General features: G+C 39.7%; 1 protein-coding gene across 1 annotated transcript in view; it reads right to left on the minus strand.

Moving 5' to 3' along the window:
* Positions 1-19,281, minus strand: part of LOC124167671 (B-cell receptor CD22-like) — a 773,246-nt gene extending 753,965 nt beyond the window's left edge. The window contains exon 1 of the mRNA XM_046545655.1: positions 19,229-19,281. The gene's annotated coding sequence lies outside the window, so the exon portion shown is untranslated. The remainder of the gene's footprint in view (positions 1-19,228) is intronic.
* Positions 19,282-19,575: the final 294 nt, after the last annotated feature.

The following is a 19,575-nucleotide window of genomic DNA, read 5'->3' on the forward strand; positions in this document are numbered from 1 at the left end:
CACTTTCTACTCCACTTTGGCCTGATTAAGTTTTTAAGCATGGCAATAGCAATGTGTTGATGGTTCAAATAAGTAATATCCTCATCAATCGATCGAGGCTATTATATGAGCTGGGTCTAGAATAAGGAATACGGGCTAATCAATCTTTCATTTGCTAGACTACCAATGCTTGCGATTCGGTAATAAAACTCGGTGAATTTTCCGATTCCACAAATTAAACGCACAGAATGTACACTGTGATGTGGGATAAACGAGCTAATAAGTTCTCTGGCGGGGCTTTGTAGCCAGATAAACGGAGATGAAAGGATGCATTACATGCCTCTGCGTTCTCTCGTGATCGTGAACATGGATTTCAGTAAAACAACGTGATTGCCAACAGGTAGTGATGTTTTGCTTGTGTCTCCGATGCGTAAAGTTGATTTCATGCGGAACTCGACCTCACCAACGAAAAGGCATAAATTCATTTCACTACGCGCAACACACGGCATGATTCAGAGGTCAATAAAGGCATTAGCAGATGACAGACGAATGAGCACAATGGATCGCTATAGCCAACTAATCCCGGGATTTAATAACTTTTGACGGAAACACGTTTAAATGCGAGCAATTTCGTGCCCAGAATCTTTTGCTGTCACATCTGTGCGCGAAAGTATAAATAGGAAGATTAATTATTAGATGACGTCGTTACTTCCGAAAAAGTTATCTGCTACCACGTCACTCAAGGGCCGTTCGTAAATACACCCGTAAACATCAATGGAATGGATGATGGAGGCCGATGCTTCTAGGAATTCTGAATAAAGAAAAAAATACTCCTCACTAATTTCCAATTATAAAATTCATTGCCGCTTCAGAACGCTTCACTGCACCCCGTAAACATCAGCAGCGGGATGAAAAATAATGTTTTAACTAAACAAGCATAAATTGAAGGAAATCTTTCATATTTTTATAAGCTTTTCTTTAATTGATCAACCATTAATTGTACTTCTCCCGAAAAAAGGCGTTTCGTAGACTTATTTACAGCTTAACATAGTTTAATTTTCATTCAATGAAAATAACCTTGTCCTTCAAGCCTTTCAATTGGACATTTTTCACAGACTTTGCTAGTTATGTTCAAATATCAAGCATAGTTTCCCCTAACCAAGAATTGGATTCATCCCCGAGCTGCATTGGACATGCATCGAAGCATGTATTGAACAACTTAGATCCATAGTGTATGCTTCGATTATTATGAATTAATTACTTGGCTGCAGAGTGTGGTATGTATCTTCCACGCATTGTTTTAGCCCATCGCATCTACAAGTAGGTACTCCACTTCCCACTCCCGCCTCTCCACTCTTCTTTCAAACGATCGCTCTTTTTTTCCTTCCCCCCTCAATCTTGCCGCAAGCCAGTTGATTTCCATTTAAAAACTGCCGCTCTCTTTTTTATCTCCGATTTCAAAACTCATTTCCTCCGCTACAGACTCCCAACACGCTATAAATATATATAAATGAATATCTGCGTACACTCAAAAAACTCCTAACGAAAGCGCGGCGACCACTGCGCTCTCAGCAGGAGTGATTTCAATTCCCTTGTTCGATGCAAAAGCGCCCTCGCTCTGATGGCCGTCTCATCTTCCGCCAAGGCGACGCGAGGGAAAGTGAAAGAGAGAGGAAACGAAACCCCCGCCCCCTTCATTCATTCATTCATTCACTCCCGTCCAAAACCCTTCAAATTTCGGAAACACACTGGAGGGGAATAAGAGGAATATTCTTAAAAAAATAGCCCTAGGTTGTCTTTTTCTGCGGGTAAAAAATCAGAATGAGGATGTTAAATCCTAGATTAGCTACTTTTTTATTTCATACCCTCCTGTAGAAAAGTGGGGCAACATTCTTTGATGGATAAAGTGGAATATATCATTTTTTAACAATAACTTACGCCTAACGAATTGCGGAACTCTTATTACGGCAACCTATTAATGTAAACTCATAATGAAAACTTTGAAGTGTGGATTTAAAGCAAGTTATTTTCGTTATGACAGCAGCAAACATCTATAAAGTTAAGTCTGAACATACACACATTAGGTAAACATTTTAAATTGGGAAATTTTGTACAAAATAAGAAAAAATAATTGAAAGATCTTCCCGCTCCTGTCAGATAAACCCGCTTGACGCTTCAACCAAATGGAATTCTGTTTTCGTTCTGCTCCACACGGATGTGCTCCTAAATCTTTGCTCAGGGCAAGCGTGCGAGTCTAGAATATAATGCTGAGGGGACCCAAAAAGTGAACGAAAATAATGAGTTCTATTTTACTTTCCACAAAACAACTTATTGAGGTCAACAGTGTGACGTTTCACTCACACAAATCCGTATAGTTACCCTGCAACCACCAATCGAAAAATATTCATATCGGCGACGGTCTTTTCAGAAACATGGGCCGATGAAAATAGATACAGAAATAAAAGGCTTAGAAAATCTGGTGCTAGGGAAGGATGCCTATAAATGAAGTGGGTGATAAACGAGGAGTCGTACCAAAGATTTGGAGAAGAATGGAAAGTGTGAACACTTATACCAGAGAAGAAGGTAGTGCAGGATAGGATCCGTCACACGACACATTCACCTACTAAGCGAAGGCTAAGTATTGCAATAAAAAATTGTTCAGTTTTTCATACACTTCATAGTCTAAGAAATTTTAAATGTTTATTTACCCTGAGGTTATCAGAATTTTTATTGTTTGGATCAGCGAAAATAATGATGGAGGCTCGAGGAGCAAAGAAAAAGATGGACCAATGAAGAATTCGGAGAAACTTGAACGTTAAACCGATGCCTGCAATTCAACTTCCTCCATGTGATCTCATTGTGAACTATACTGTGGAAACTTACTTTAGCTTGGATTAGGATTGTTTTCAATATTTCCCTCGGCCACTGCCCGCCGACTAACAGATTTGACTTCTTCGCCGGAGTATCATTCCCTTAATTTCCAATTGTCGCGTCGCGCATTTCTTGTAGATGTAAAGTTTCCCGAAATCCAACGATGAGCGAATGAATGAGAATGGAGTGAAGTCCCAAAGAGAGCGAGAATAAAAGAATAAAGCGGTTCCTCAAATAAAGCACCGTCCACGGTAAGACCTCGCCTCCTCATTGTCCGTCGCCCCTCGAAATAAGGTTGATCTAAGGCTCGACTCCTCCAGTCCATAATTCATTCCCTCTTCATTTTACCCTCGAGGGCAACTCCCGCCCCTTCCCCCCACCCTCCCTCTCCCCCCAACCCCTCGCAAAACTCTCCGGGCGATTCTTCGCCTGAGGAGAGGGGAGAGCCTCCTCTCGCGGCTCGAGCTGCTAACACTTCACTCACACGAGCATGCCATCACGAAAGCGTGTGGACTCCTCTATTATTCTTAAACAGCCGTTTAAAGATGAAAGTAATTGCTCCAGCATTTATTGAAGCCTTGTATTCTTCGGGAGAAAAACGGATTTCTAGTCCGTTCGGCAAAATATCTCTCTTAATTTTTCGCTTCTGTCGGGCCTGGAAATATAGTGGGACTCTAATATTACGTTCCCCGTGTCGCCCTCAAAGATATCCATTCTCAGTTGTTCAAACAATCTAAGCCTAGCGCGCAGCCTCCGAGACTCTAGCGGATTCCAGTTTAATTTGCTTGACATCTAGATAACGCTTTCTGCACGCCGGTAGAAGTTTCTGACGAATTGCTCTGCTTACCGATGCATATTATCAAACTCACGGGTTGTCTCCCTGCACCGGATCCCTTAAGCTCACTGCATATTCAAGAAGTGGTCGGACAAGTGCGAAAAAGCATCTCTCCTTTACTTTTTCGTCTGAAAATTTCCCTCACCAGCCTTGACGATCCTAACTTTTTCAGGGGTCTGCCTCAAGTATTTCTTAAGCGTGTCCCGTGTTCAGGGTGTTACGGGAAAAGGAGATCAGTTAGGCAGAGAGTAGATGATAAAGGCATCGTGAAAAGGGCTCCAGTGGGATATGAGGGCAATGTGAGGGTACGGAGTCGAAGCGGAGCATAAGAGGGAAAGAGGGCCCCGATGGTGGTTCGATTAACAAAGTATTGGCCACTGATACAAAGAAAACGACGCACGCAAGATGAGGGAATTGCGGAGAATTATGTGCCATGTTGGGTATGGATGTAGCAGGTGTTTGTTTATATTGTGAGGATGAAGTAGCGTAAGTTCCCAAGAAGGCGACAATCAAACGTCAAGGAGACGAGTTATTAGCCTGGAAAATGGGACACAACAACGGTCCCATTTGACTCACCCCGAGAGGAAGGAGCGGAAAGGGGCTCCCTAATGAGAACATAATATTGGGTGTTGGTGCAATGGATACTAAATGAGATGGGGCACGAGCATCGGGAAAATTTACTTTGGTAGCCGTGGAGAGGATACCTCCGAGGGTAAAATGAAGGGCAGTTTTTCGAGATCAAATTTGCCCTGCGCGGAAAGTTATTTATTTATAACAGGGTCTCATATCCAAACGTCTTCCAAAATTTGAATAATATTAACCTCTGCTGCCCGAGCCCTAAAGTTTTAAATTCTGCGATAATTCAGGCTGAATTAGGAGGAGAATACATGGTACTCGTATACAGAAGAAATCATTGCAACTGAGCTCATAATGGCAACAGCCAATGATGAATATAACTTTCAGAATTGTATTTACCAGATTTAAAATTTATCTTAATTATTTTAAGGATTTGTTATCTATAAGATTGATCAACAAATTTAGAGTGTAAGCAAGCCGCACAAAACCCAAATGCCGAAAATAAAGGCTGAAAAATGAAGACTTGCTCGCGGTGTGAATATCGGATTGGAATCATCGCATGGACACGAAGAGGAAATATTGAGAGAAAGCGGGATGGCATGGAGCGAAGAGAATAAGGCGAAGAGAGAGGCGGAGGAAAGTGGAAGAGGGAGGGAGAAAGGGCGGAAGAAAGTGGTTGGGGAGGAGACCGAACGCCGAAATGTAATGGAGAGAGAGGCGAGCGGAGAAAGAAAGCGTTGCCTTTATCATCGCCTCGTTGCTCAGTCCGGGGGAGTTTTCGACGTCGCTGCGTAGACATTCAAATTAAAATGTGCGGGGGGGCTTCTAATGGAGCTTCTAAAGGTACCCACCGTCGGGATATTGAAGGCGAAGGTGGCTTCGCGCCGAGACTAATGCTCGCTGGGTCGACGAGGACGCTAAGTGGAGGACGAGGAAGCCAACACCGAAAGTTGATGCTGAGGGAACTCCGGCCTCTCACCCGACCTTGAGTGCCTCTGCCGTCAAGTGTCGAGTCATGTCGTGTCTTGTCCCGAAGAGGACGTCGCAAAAGCGGAATCCACGGCCAGAAATTCACACAGATGAGCTGTGCTAATGAATCCATTCTAAATGTCTCTCTTAGGAATGACCAACCTGAAGGGAAGCAGCACATCCGCTCCACGGATTTGTAATATATTTCTATACTCGTAACTTGTCCTGAATATAATAATATAATTGCCACCCCCCTTCTCAGATTTTCAGAGTTCGGTCAGCAATTCAATGATTTCACTTCTTTCCGTCACATCTTCGATTTGCTTCGTATTGAAAGCATCATTAGGGCTTTTGACCTTCATTTAAAGTTCATCCGATGGAATTGGAGTTCAAGCCTTATTATAACCGAAAAACATGACATCAAGTAATATATAATGACAATCTCGACAAGAATTCGAGTTTGAAGAGCAAACTCTGAAAACATTTGAAGGGGGAAAATAACAAAAAAATTAAGAGGTCTAGAAAAGAGCAGCAAGTGGAAAAAAATCATCTTCAAATACTCAGATCGGCATTTACTCACGCCTTAAACATGAGAATTTTGCCACACTGTTTGCCCAGAGTTAATTTCAGATACCTGAATATACCTAAAAATTGACGAATCTCAACATGCGCTGAATGCTTCAAGATGATAGCATATCAGAAATCTCTAATAGACTGTTAGATTTTAAGAGTGCGTATCACGTCAATTAGGCCCCTATGTCGAGTTAAAATGATTCTTCTTAAAAAATGGAAGAGCATTACGATATCTCGCAGTGCTAAGAGAGAGATTCTTGCGCATTTCGTTAATTCTTATCCAATGTTTTCATCGTAGGTGTTATCATTCGTGCCTCGTTTATGATATAAACGAAATTTGAATCAGTTTAGGAGAAAAAATGAATGGAAGGTACGTATCAGCAAAAAAATGTGTCCCGCCATCAACGGGAGGAAGTGGAAGAAAGTAAAGATGAATCGCCATGCTCCAAATGCTAACACCTAAACTTTAAAAATTTACCATAAAAAGTAATATTTTATAAGTTAGATAAACTATTGCCTAATAAATTACGCGTTTGAAGTTAACATAATACATTTTCGGGGATAAATTTAGAGTTTTTAGGGTAAAATTCAAAGGAAAAGTTATCCGGAAATTTCCATTCGGGAGAATGGTGAGAGAGAGGGAGAGAAAGGGAGAAAGGCGGTGAGGAAGAAGGGAGGGGCGAACCTCAAAAGAGAAGAGGACGAAGGAGGAGCGGAAGAGAGGGAGGGATGGGAGGTGGTGAATTATGAAGTGAAGGAGGAAGAGAGAGAGAGAGATGGAGAAGAAGAGTGGATGAAGGGGAAGGGAGAATAATAAATGGAGGCGTGGGGGGGGGGGAGGAGGGAGGATTAATGGAGTGAGAGAGAGGGTGGGACGCTGAAAGGAGTTTAAAGGTTTTGAGCGCCGCATCTTGACGACGAGGACAAGGCGTCCCTCCTTAGAATGAACGGGGAAGCTGAATGAGGAGCTGCGGGTTATCAGCGCAAGCAAAATACATAAGAATAGAGATGCCATTTTTAATTAATGTAACATAATAATAAGATTTAATGAAATCAAAGAGAAGGCGTCAGGAATCAATAACCATGGCGTAAAAATTAGCACGCTACGATTTGCTGATGACATAGCTGTCATAGCCGAGTCAAGGATTTGAAAAAGATTTTGGTCATATGGTATAGTAATAATTAAAAGCGGCTGGAAGTAAGCGAAAAGAAAACCAAAATATTAGCATACAGCGAACGAAAGGCAGTCAAGACTAACATTAAAATAGGGAAACAAAATCTGGAAGAGGTGGATGAGGGAAGCAGGATCACTAGCAATGGGAGGAGCAAGAAAGAAATTATCAGCAGAATAGCCCAGGTGAAGAGAAATATGTACGTACAGCGAGAAATTTAAACATAGAAGTAAGAAAATAGTTTATCAGAAATTACATTTTGAGTATTCTCCTCTAGGGAAGAGAGGCATGGAAAATGACAGCAGCGAAGAAATCAAGAGAGGAGGTCTTCTTAAGGTGGTGCTACAGAAGAATGATTAGGATCAAACGGATCGTCCGAGTAAGCAATGAGGAAGTTCCAAGAAGGATAGGAGAAGTCTCGTGAAAGATAATTGGCAGACTGAATATTAGATTAGTAAGCTATGTTTCATTGGTAATTATTTAAAACTTAAGGACATTTTTCTATTTTACCAGTATAAGTCGGCGCAACTCAAGTACTAATGTGTGATTAAGGGCATAATGTGAGGTTAAGAATTTCTAAATGAGGATTCCATTTAAAATTTATCGTAATTTAAACCTATGAAAACTATTCAACCGACAGCCTATGAGAAACTGCAAACTAAACGATTCATATTATGCTAAGTAGCCCTAAACACCCAATGATATGTACTGGGTTCAAATAACTACATAATGGCCTTTAATATACGCACAAACTGATCTCTGGAATCACCTAGGTTTTAGTGACGCAGACTCGTGTAGCCCAGTGCGTCTTTTGTATTTTGAGGTTGAGCAGGAATACGTCGCTTCTCTTGTAAAATGGAAAATTTGGTCGTTTGGACGTCATCTGATGGCGTAAATATCATCACGGGAGACGCATTTGCATTTAAGAAACCTAGAATGGAGCCATCTCCTTCAAGCCACCCACCCTCTCGCACGCTCAGAAAAAGAAAGAACCGCTGATCCTCCCTCGCTCGCATTTCCAAGAACATTGGCCTTGAGGGCAGGTTACCGCTTTTCCATCATTAGCATTCCTTCAATACCCCTTACATCATTCCCTGCAAATTTGTTTATTTCCTCTACAATGCCAACCGTCACAAGAGGGCTATCAACTGTTGCGACCATGAGAATTAGAATAAACGAACAAAGTGCTTGCCTTCACAGGAGCAATGAAAAGGGGCCAAAAAATTACACTCATTAGGATACCAAACTATTCAAAAACGACATTTAAATCACGCAAATTAAAAAAACCAAATTAACCAAAAATTGCATCACGAAAAATCTGCAATATCCAAAGCTCCCTAACGAAACACAATGACATCAACCAAGAATTGAGGAGCATTTAATCTTAAAAGTGCTAGAGTTAGAGGGAAATATCTTGAAAATATGTTCAGGTAGGTCTTTTCACTCCTCTTTTTCTCTAGAGATGCTTGAAGGTTTCCATCAAAATTTCCACTTTTTTCTTATTGAATACAATGCACGATTACAATGCACACATTCAACTTCTCCTGCCCAATCTCTCATTATCAATGAAATATAAAACTGCCTTTAGACCTATTTTATCAACTTGAAATTTTCAGAGAAATACTAGGAATGACTTTCTTAATATTTGACTGTATCAAAAATATAAGAAAAAAAAGCAATTTTCAAAAATACTGCGTTAAAATGTTTAAATCTGTGAAACACAGACCCTGAGCAATTGTTACCCTGGGTCTATTGTATAACATATATTGTATGATATGTGGTACGCTGTGGTGAAGTTAATAATGTTAGTTAAATTAGACATTGCAATAACTAAAATCAAATTATTTTCACACGATGCGTTTCGTTTTTACTTGAAAATGTGGTTTGACAACGAATCACGCCGTGTGAAAATAAATTAATTAGAAATATTACAATGTCTTATTTAACTAATATCTATTGTAACCTGAATATTTCAAAATGATGGCTAAAGTTTCACAACACAATGTCCGAAGCAAATTACTGAACATTTATGTTTATGAGCTCTCCGCTGAAAGGCATAAGTATTTCATTGCATTGTTCCCAGGTATTCCATTTTCACTTGAAATAGAAGTATTTCCGATGTACCTACGGATCAATTTTCAGCGAACGCCTCAGTAGCTATTCAATACCACAGAGAGTTCTACGACCTGCTGAGAAGAAAACGCATTTCAATTATTTAAGGCTGATGCCATCATAGATGGTATTAATCATACTTGACAGGTAAAAAATTAAAATAACAAGGGCTCTACCCTGACCTACCTCAGCCAACCGTTGGGTTCAATCGATGAGAGAAAGAACCCCGTTTAGGAAGAATAGAGGTCATGCGATTCTGATTTTCCTCTTATAAGCCGGCCGCAGGTGAAGAAGGCGAAAATCCTTCTTATTTCCTATCCTAATTATTCTGACGGAGGGATATAGTTCCCCAGTCAACCGCAGAGGCATTCCGCGCGTCTGTTTGCTCGCCGACCGTGCGTCGGCTGTTTCTAGTCGCTTGGCAACCTGGGGAGGAAGAGCTAAGCCACTTTGAGCAGAGGAAACAGATGTTATCCGAGCAGATTAAGAGATCGAATCACTCGCACGATGCAGTAACATCCACTCTTTAAGCACTATAATGAGAACACGAGGGGCGACCTGCATCTTGGTGACTCGAGGTAAAAACATCAGTATTAACAATTGTTACCACAACATGAAAATGTTAATAAGGCTTGCAGAATTACATCGTCAAGATAATTCAACACATTGTAAGCAAGTAATACGAAAAAAAACCTCTACATATACTAACGATAACGATGTAGCCTTTGATTAGTTAGCATATTCTTAATTGATAAGAATTATTCTAAACCACATATTAAATGATAAGCATTTTTAGCTAAGATTGCATGAGACACGTGAAATAAAGGCCTTATCCATTAATAATTATCATCAGTGAAACACAAGTCATTCTATCTCAATATTACGGAAAAAATGAATTTTCCATTTAAAATAAAGATGACACTAAATCATTTCTATGAATAAGCAATGAATTATACATTGCTAAGCAAAATAAATAAGAAATAGACAGTTGATTTGACAAACGATAAATATTTTTCCCGGTCTTACTGTTGCTTAAGCTATTTAAAGTTATAATACCTATAAAGAAGATAATTAAAGTTGTAATTTAATAAAAGGAGCTAGGTGATCGTGATATGAGTTATAAGATCGGAAATCTTTCAAAGAATTCTAGCCTTAGCTTAGAAATTACTACCGAGTGAAAAATCTTGTTAAGATATTTAATTCCTTCTTTTCCTTTTATTCCTCGGAAATACGATAAAATCAAATATGCATCAATAGAATAACCAACCATCAAGTACTAAAATGTAGTAATCAGCAAGGCGTGGTATAATATACAGCATGTTGATATTTTTTTAATTGTCTCATTTACAAGAAACTTAAAAAGTTCTTCGTTTAAAAAAATCCAATTACAAATTATGTTAATCAAAAGCAGTTCACATATTTGCTGATAGCTTATTATTGTAATTAATCGGTTAATTGGCCCATTCTATACCTTGAAATTCATATTTAAATGATGAAAGTTTCATTAATTCATCTCCTTCACATATGGTTTGATAGATTTTAAGCGATTGATCTATCTCATGGAGCATAAAATTCACCAAATTTCATTTTAAATAAAGAAATTTATTAGTTCACTGCGGCCATTCAAATAATTCCCATTGCATTAAAAATAAAAATTTTCGGTTCGAGCAATTGACGTTTCAAAGATAACGCAAGAGTGACAAATGCTGACTTTTTATGAACTACATCCATTCTGTTTTCACAGAATTTACAGTTACACCTAACTAACTCATGACTTTTTTATACGAACAATCAAATAAATGTAATATACGAGGAGAAATTATGTGCGAATCGCTCATGCTATAAGTTGTACCTTCAAAATCAAAACTAGAGCAATATGTGATGTATAAAAATTTTAACACCACTCTGTTGGAGAGAACTGGCATATTTCATAGAATTAACATATTTTCATAGAAAAAACATGAATCATAAATACAAATAAATTACCATTAAGTTGAAATATTTTGTTAAGTAAAATGTTAACAAGTGCCGAAATTATTGAAAAACAGCAGCGTCAGCGAGCTATTCACTTGAAGACCTCCAGCCGGTGATGTCTCAGATTTAATCGACTCTGACATGGAAAGCGGAGAAATGTCATCAGTAAGATAAAAAAAGCCTTGTGTCTAAACAATTGATAGTGCAAAGAATTGTTTCTATTTTAGCGCTTATTACTGAAATAAATATTTACTAATCATTGATTTCTCGGCAGGCTGGGAATATAAAGGGCTTTTTTAACTCATATTTCCAACCTTCAGTTATCAAGAGGGAATTCTGTAATGCCAAAAATGTTATCGTACGTATTTCCAGCAGTTCAAAAGTCTTATCGAAAAATCATGGCATTTAATATTATCATAAAATAACACTATCGCTTCATGATAACGAAGCTGCAAGCTGCTGATTAAAGCTGATAGTAGCACTGTATTTTCTTGATTAATGTAGATACGGAGTTCTTTCCATTTATTGAGAATATACGTGGACATAATGATAGATCTAAAATAACAATGCTAAGCCTGGAAAGGCAGTTATTGATATAAAGGGTACATTGTGTTCAGTCGAGCAATAGGTTGGGGGAAATAACCGAGGATAGCAGCTTCATGGCAGGAAGAAATGTTAATCATGAAAATGTGACGTCAAATTTGGTAACAAGACGAACAAATTATCCATATTTGGCAAAAGCCAAATGCTGACCTTTTTACATGATTATTATTAAATTCGTACCGGCACTGAATAACTAGAGTTTCAATTTCTCACCAGCATGTTACGACGAACGCATCCATAAAACTTCCTAGTGAGCATGAGAATTGCGCGAAGACTTATCACCTCGAAGTACTCGAAATGCTGCTTCAAAGTATTACCTCATGACTTAATGTCATTGATGTACATGACACCAGAACTTTCAACTCATCAATTCACAGTATATTTCTAAAACCTATTTCCTCGTGTAAATCCGTTCCCACCGAAATCACACACCAAAACCAATTAGTGGGTGTGTTTGAATTTTCTTCATAAGCGTTCCAGTTATCTGAGATGATTTTCAAATCCTTCCACAGTCAGAGTGATCCTTGATGTTACCACTCCTCTAAAATGATAATTACGAATGCGCTGCCTACATTTTATATTTCAAGTGTCTCATCCGGATTTCAAGGGATATTCTGCGGATCTAGTCCCACTTTTTTCTGTCTCTCTAAGACAACATCGCTCTGGTGACTAAGTAATGAGCCCAGAAAGGCAACGGAGTTAGTTCGTATAACGCTAGGCAATCCATTAGATCCACTGCTGCGGCTGAGTCAATTTGTTCAACCCAGTTCACGGTCTCATTTTCTGCGCGCACAGCCCGACCTTCCACACGCGGATTACGACCCCTGTTGAGCGAACCGGATTTCAAATTTCTCCAATGGACCACGCCTTCTCCATTTACGATTTTCACTCGCTACAACCCATGACGCTCTCAGCCCGATATCCATGCCCTTGGGTTCAGCCCTAAAGTAACTCATCATAGGGTCATATTGGAATCACATGCCGACTTAAAAGTTCATACAAACCATACTGATATCTTTCATTGTCTTTCCAAGGGTTCAGATTTTTGGACCTTCTTTTAATAAAAAGCACCATTTATACAGGAATTTTGGTCTTCATCAAAAATGAATTTATACATCTATTACAACGACGTTTCGGGCCTTGTATTTTCCATAAAAGATTTCCATGGCTAAAATGGTGAGCAGAAAGAGTTCACCGCCAATTATCAATACATAAAATGTGTTTATAATTTTATTATAATTTGATTATAATTTTACAGCATAATTTAGCTTCAACCAAATAAAACCATACCATAGCAACCCCTAAGGATATTCGGTTTCTTTTCATGGAGTTTTTACACAAATATTACGCGCGATAAATATATAATATAAGCCAAAAATTATATGCTGAAACATTTTCTGTATTGATACTTGACTGCACACCTTTTCTGATTTCGATCATTGTTTTTCTCATCCCATTTTTTGTCATTATGGCGGAAAATGGAAATTCCAAATGAAAAACAGCTTTTTCATTCACTTTTGATAAGTACCTTACATCGTGATAAATAAACATTATTGTTATTTCATGTACAAATACTTTCAGATAGAGTAGAAATAAAATATATTTCTTCCAAAAGGCCGACCCATGAGGAATTGACGATGAATGAATGTAACTACAGCTCAATTTGTACGACTTAAAAGAATAAAATCACCTGATTCATCGGAAAACACATACCCAGCAAACGTATTATTGGCTATATCCACCATAACGCGAGTAAACTTATATCTGATAAGTAAAAACAGGACGAGCGAGGAGAGTATTATGAAACCTTAACGATAAAATGATAAAACAAGGGCAGTTTTTTTTCAACCTCTGATAGCTCAGCAAAAACACCGTAAAAGCGACATGCGGGTACTGCGTCCTCAGCACTACACGCTCTTGGCGTAAGTTGTTAGTTTAAGATTACTCGCAATCTCATTAACTACTGTGTCTCAATTGATTCTCCCGCCAAGTCTGCACTGCGGAGCGACAGCCAGAAAATTCGCCGAATGGCTTCAGCATTGATATGTCTTGACCTTTATGCCGATAAAAAATAATTGTTTTGATGCACTGTGGCTAAGGTGTGAAGCAGTGTTAAACATTACGTCCATTCCCATTCAAAGAAGAAGAATAGACATGCTGACTCCTGGAAGTGCTCTGATCCATGACGACGACCGTCACCTCAGCGGTGATGCAGCCCAACTGCTCCTTGAGCGATTTCAATGGGACATTTTCGATTAGTCTTAGACACTAAAGCAATAGTCAATTTACCATTCCTTCGCAAAGCTAGGGAATCTTATTGTGAAATATGGCTCATTATGAGAGCCGCTTCTCGGCATCCATGACACACCCACTTGGTCTTACCCCTAAGTTCTAGGTGACACCAAAGAGAGGGCTCTCTAAAGGCCGTTTTACACGGGGCTCGGAATTGCGCAGGTTAGAGCTGCATTAATTTCTAAAATGGCGTGGAATTGCGCGAATGCATGAACGAAATTAGAACGGGCTATTTCACCGTCTCGCATCCACGCATTCTCGCTTGTGTTCTAGCAATTCACCGCTTTACACGACGAAATTTTGACTGCGCCTCCGCACGTACGTCAGATTGCGCAAGTACGAGCCCCGTGTAAAACGGCTTTAAGAGGCAAATCACAGACCTTCCCAGAATGCGGCACGCCAGCGATCTTCTGCTTTTTTCTCTCTCTTCGTACCTAGGCAATTGGTGGGCAGACAGCATCATAATAACTACGACGTAGGTCCGTCGCAATCCACCATTTTAGGGACATCACTAATTACGGATAGTGTGGAAACAGCCGTCGATAATTGTGTGTAGTTGTGCAATGTTATGTGTGAGATAGTTCAGCAAAAAATATTTTTAATAACTTCATAAATGAGTTTCACTTAATTTCCAACATTCCCACAGCTGTATCGCTTCGTAGTCTAGTTCATACAGCCTACGTAAAACATCCCAACTCTTCTGGAATGTCCGACATTCTTCATGCTTTCAATGAACTAAAAAAACAAGACATCTTAAGGAGCGTTTAGCCTAACAATGGTGGACACGAACCGCCTTTCCCGCAGTGGTGACCGAGTAGTGTTGGGAGTGCACTCATGTTGAGAGGATAGACATCGGAAGAGAGCGCGAGAGGACTCTGAGAGCGTTTGCATTCCGCGCGTCATTTGTCAGTTGAGCGTAGTGAGGGGCTGGTGCGCATGCGCGCATTATAAGGCCTTCGAACCAGAGCGCAATCCGGAGGAAAAGAGTTGACGTGTATTTATGCGCGCGAGACTGCTATGAATTTATTATCGCGAGAGCAAGTGTTGGGATGGCGAGGAGATTTTTTTTATTTCGGGGGAAAAAATCCGCGTGACCATGGAGACGAAGGAGGGGGAAAGGAGGTCACAGACACACGTCGAACAAATGTCGGCAGTAAACATGATCCTATCGGATTGGAGCGAAGGCTTGAAGGGATAAAGGCTTAAAAAAAAGGGAAAAATCCACGCGTGCCGCGGAGAACAAAAAAAACCTCCAGCTTCCGAGCGCTGATCCATTGGGAAGATGGAGCGAGAAAATTCGCCCCTTCTCCAGGAGAAAGAATCGATGATGGGGGCGGAAGACAACGGATGAGCGGAGGGAAAAAATGCGAAGGTCGGCCGTGCGTAAGGCACCGCGACGGCCGGGATGGAAGCCACTTCAGCTCTGAGCGAAACGTCATACTTGCAAGTGGGCGGTAAAAAGTGAATGCTCTGACGCGCAAGGAGTTATGTTGCTAAAAGTATAAGCGGTAAAACAAGAATTATTGACAGCCAAGTAACATTGTTTTAGCATTGGAAATGTAAATGAATAAGAGCAGCGGATACTATGTTATTCGATCGGGATTTGAATCTATTTCCCCAGGGCATTTGCTCGCAAATCCCGTTGAATATTTGAAATTTGCGAAATAACGCAACTAACTATTTGTCGTTGTATGGGGCAGGCTTGGCTATAGATTCATTTCTCTTCAATTTCCTTACGAAAAAATTCAATGAAGAGTATTAAGAATCAATGTCGCACGGTTGATTTCGAAAATAACCACAACAAATGGCAAAAATGGGTAATATTTCAACAGCCGATAAAATAAGTGAATACAAGTTTCAGAACGTTAAACCTGGGACATGAAGGCAAAGACCCAAGCACGCAGTGGAGAACAAAAAAAAAAAAGCTTCCAGCTTCCGAGCGCTGATCCATTGAAAAGGTGGAGCGAAAAATTTCACCCGACCTCCAGGAGAAGGAATCGATGACGGGAAGGTAAAGGGTGTTCGAAAGAAAAAAACGAAGATCGGGTGTAAGGAAAGCACCGCGTTACATAGAAGACACTCAAGTTGAAGGCGAAACGTCCTCTTTGCAAGTGGCCGAAAAAATGAATACTTCGAGGTACTCGGAATTCATGCTTACATATTTACAATCAGTACAAATAAATTCGATACAGTTAACTAATCAGAGAAGTTTTTTCTCCAATGGAACATTAGAAGACAATACCTATAGATAGCACGTAGATACTAAGGATTTTACCGAAAGAGTCATTTTTAAGATACCCGATGTTTTCGTGCCTCTGATTCTCCAATGCGGACAAGTAACTCACATGATTACACCGTTTGGTCACGTTCTCTTAATTCACAACTGTAACTAGCTGCAAAAAAAATGTTCAATGCTACAATATATTAAAAGGCTTAATTAAAAAAACTCGTATATATTAAAGCTGTAAAGTGAAAATTAAACCACCCTGCCTTGCCCAAGGTCCAATGATTAGATTCAATAGTTTATAAGACTGCTTACATGTTCAAAACCAAAAACGCAATGCGCATTCACTCATTTTACACCTTTTGACGCTGGAGTGATATATGCAAATTCATCATCATCATCATATATTTGATATGTTAGTAGCAGTAATTTAATGAAAATTTAGACAGAAATAAATTGATTTAAGATGTGAAAACTGATGCGCACCACGCATTCTGGTGATGAGCATGAAGACTTTTAATCGATCAAACTCAAGCATCTGCACTTCGAGAATATTGGCACCTGCATGCTCCATTTTCGTCTTTTCAGTTCGACTGAAAAATCGGGGTTTTTAATGAAATATTTGTTCTATTTTTATATTTTCTTCTGCTCAGTCTAAATGAAATCGTTTTTTATTCTCTTGGGTTCTTCTAAGGCTCATTACTTCTCAATTTTTGATTTTTTAATATCATTTTTACAATTTCATTTTATAAACATGAGTCCCATTGAGCTACCAAAAACTTCTACATAAAAAATTGTCACATAGCAAAGCCTAAAGCAGTGGTAGACTCAAAGATACTGGTAAAAAATAATTAAAAGTATGAGTAAAAGGTGACTAAAGTGCCACATGATTGCAGCCTCAAATCTTCCGTTCCGTTTTTCAACGCGTTACATTCCATAGAGCACATTGCGATGTTACGCAGAATGGAACTCCTAATATCTAATTCTTAATCTCTTTGGAACGATTGTTAATGACAATAATCTATATGGTTTTCGTATCTTTAATATAGATGAAACAGGCTTTCAAACTGCCCAAAAGAGATCGCCCAAACGTTTAGCAGAATAGGGAAAACGAAAGGTTGGGTTGGTTTCCAGCGTAGAAAGATGTGGCAACACCACTTTTGCATGTTGCACAAAACGCCAATGGATTCGATGTAAGAAATCTTAAACAAGCTGCAGTGAAAGGACTATTTCAAAGCATAAACACTTCTTCAAAAGACTTGCAAATTTTGTTTCAATTATTACAGTCTATCATTAATGTCGAATATCTAAACCTTAAAAAACTTGCCTCTCCCTCTCTCATTGTCACTGAAACACCATTTCCTAAGTTTGGCCTCCAGTGGTGCGATTTGGGAAACCTTTTGCCTTAATCGCACCGTTTGCATAAGGTTTGAAATTAATTGTTTTTAATATCTCGAAAACTTACGAGAGGAGTAGATATATCTCACAATGTAAAGCAGCATTAAAAACATTGCGTCACTCATTTTTCAGTGAAGTCCATTTTCTTCAACACTGGTGCGATTGAGGCAACCTTCCCTATGAGTGACATTTGTTGAAGAGAAATGGCAGCACTCGATCAAACAAGAATCCACACAGAAAAAAAGAAAGGAGGATATGATGAAGAGGAATTTCTACCGAATGAATGCGAAAAATCCGCCCCAACGACCTCAAAGAATTGAGAGATTTTAAAAACGGACTCCTTCACACACCTGGATATCCGCAGCTACTTGATCGCTTGGAGTTTATTAGTTGCGTTAGTGCAGAGGCCAGAGATAATCACTTCGCAGAGTAACATTCGCAACGGAAATGGCCCAAAAAGCGAAATCAGGAATTCACACAATGCACCCACGGCATCTCACGCATTAATAATCTCAAATCCTGAACAGGTCAGGCTATTGGGCGGATTACTTGGGCCAATCCGGAATGCATGCAAGCTAGAATATGCACCTACGACTACCTACGAGTTCATCCATTCAATGGTCATGTTTTCAGAGAGCTGAACTCTCATTCAAAAATTGATTTTTGAGAAGCGTTTTTGTCATTTGATTCAATTTCTTGAAAAAAAAACAACTACCTTCATTTTACCAAATCCTGGTGTGCGCTATTCTCATCAATTCCGTGATACATTTGTGACGCGAAAACCTTAATCCTCGTTTACTTTCCTCGGGTAACGACCTCTTTTAATATTTCATCGTCTTCCGTCCCTTCAATCAGCCTCCTCTAACCACCACTACTCCTCAAGTTATGTTAGTCAATTCCAGTTGCAGACTAACTAGCATTTTCCAGCACCCGCTACCCCCTCGGTCAACGGTTTATCCTCCCTAATCTCACATTTATACTGTTTATCCCCCACTGTCCCTCGAGTTTTATTTCCCAAATGACATTAGATTAGTTATATACTATGCAATTTGATCATTAAAATAATGGCCCAAGCGGCACGCCGAGGATTCAATGAAAGAATCCCAATTTATATACTTCCAATACTTCCTAATTTGCAAAAAAAAAGTTCTGGATACTCATATTGTTGATGGCACCTTCGTCAAAAACTTTAAAATATTAACTTCTTACGCCATTTTGAGAAGTTAGCTAGTACATTATCCAGATATCTCGTAGTGCATGCAGGGATTATAGTTTTGTGGGGAGTAACGTGGAAAAAAGATGTCGGATGAGGAGGCCCCTGATTTAGAGCCATCTCTCGGCGGCGTGGAAAGGCTGATAGCGGCGAAAGACGGATGGCGAGAATGGAGCATAATTTCAAGGAGGCAAACCCATCATTAACTCATTCGGAATATTAATTGGAGTCATAATAGCGAGGGGCGGATAAGGGCTCTGGAAAAAAAACTTCATTTTAAGGGCCTCATATTTTTTTAGACTTAAATGCCGCCCTCTCAAGGGATAGCTTATTGCACGGCCATAGGCAAATGGAATTGATGGCTCGAATTAAAAATTGTGGCCCTGATATACGGCCCCAGAAAGCGATGCAAACAGAGATAAATATTTCGTACTCACTGAGGAATGGCCGCCGGATGTGGGGATAAATATTCAGCTGGATCAGCAGCGGAACTTACCTGAAAAAGGAGAAGACGGGAGTTAATTTATGGGCTTATTAAAATTCCATCAGCGAGATTGCAAGGGTGCAGCCACACAGTGGATTTCCCAGCAATTAGGCCTCACGTTAACACACTCACGCTATCAAATTCATGCAACTATGCCCTCGGATAAGTAATTCGAGTAATTCTACGACCTTACCTTGCCTTCAGAACCCTTTATCAGCGCTTGACGACGTGACACCAAGCATAAAGACTCTTTTCAAACGACACGAGACAAAGGAAAAAAAGTCAACTTTGGCGGCGCAT

The sequence above is a fragment of the Ischnura elegans genome, chromosome 11, assembly GCF_921293095.1.
Source record: "Ischnura elegans chromosome 11, ioIscEleg1.1, whole genome shotgun sequence".
Lineage (NCBI taxonomy): Eukaryota > Metazoa > Arthropoda > Insecta > Odonata > Coenagrionidae > Ischnura > Ischnura elegans.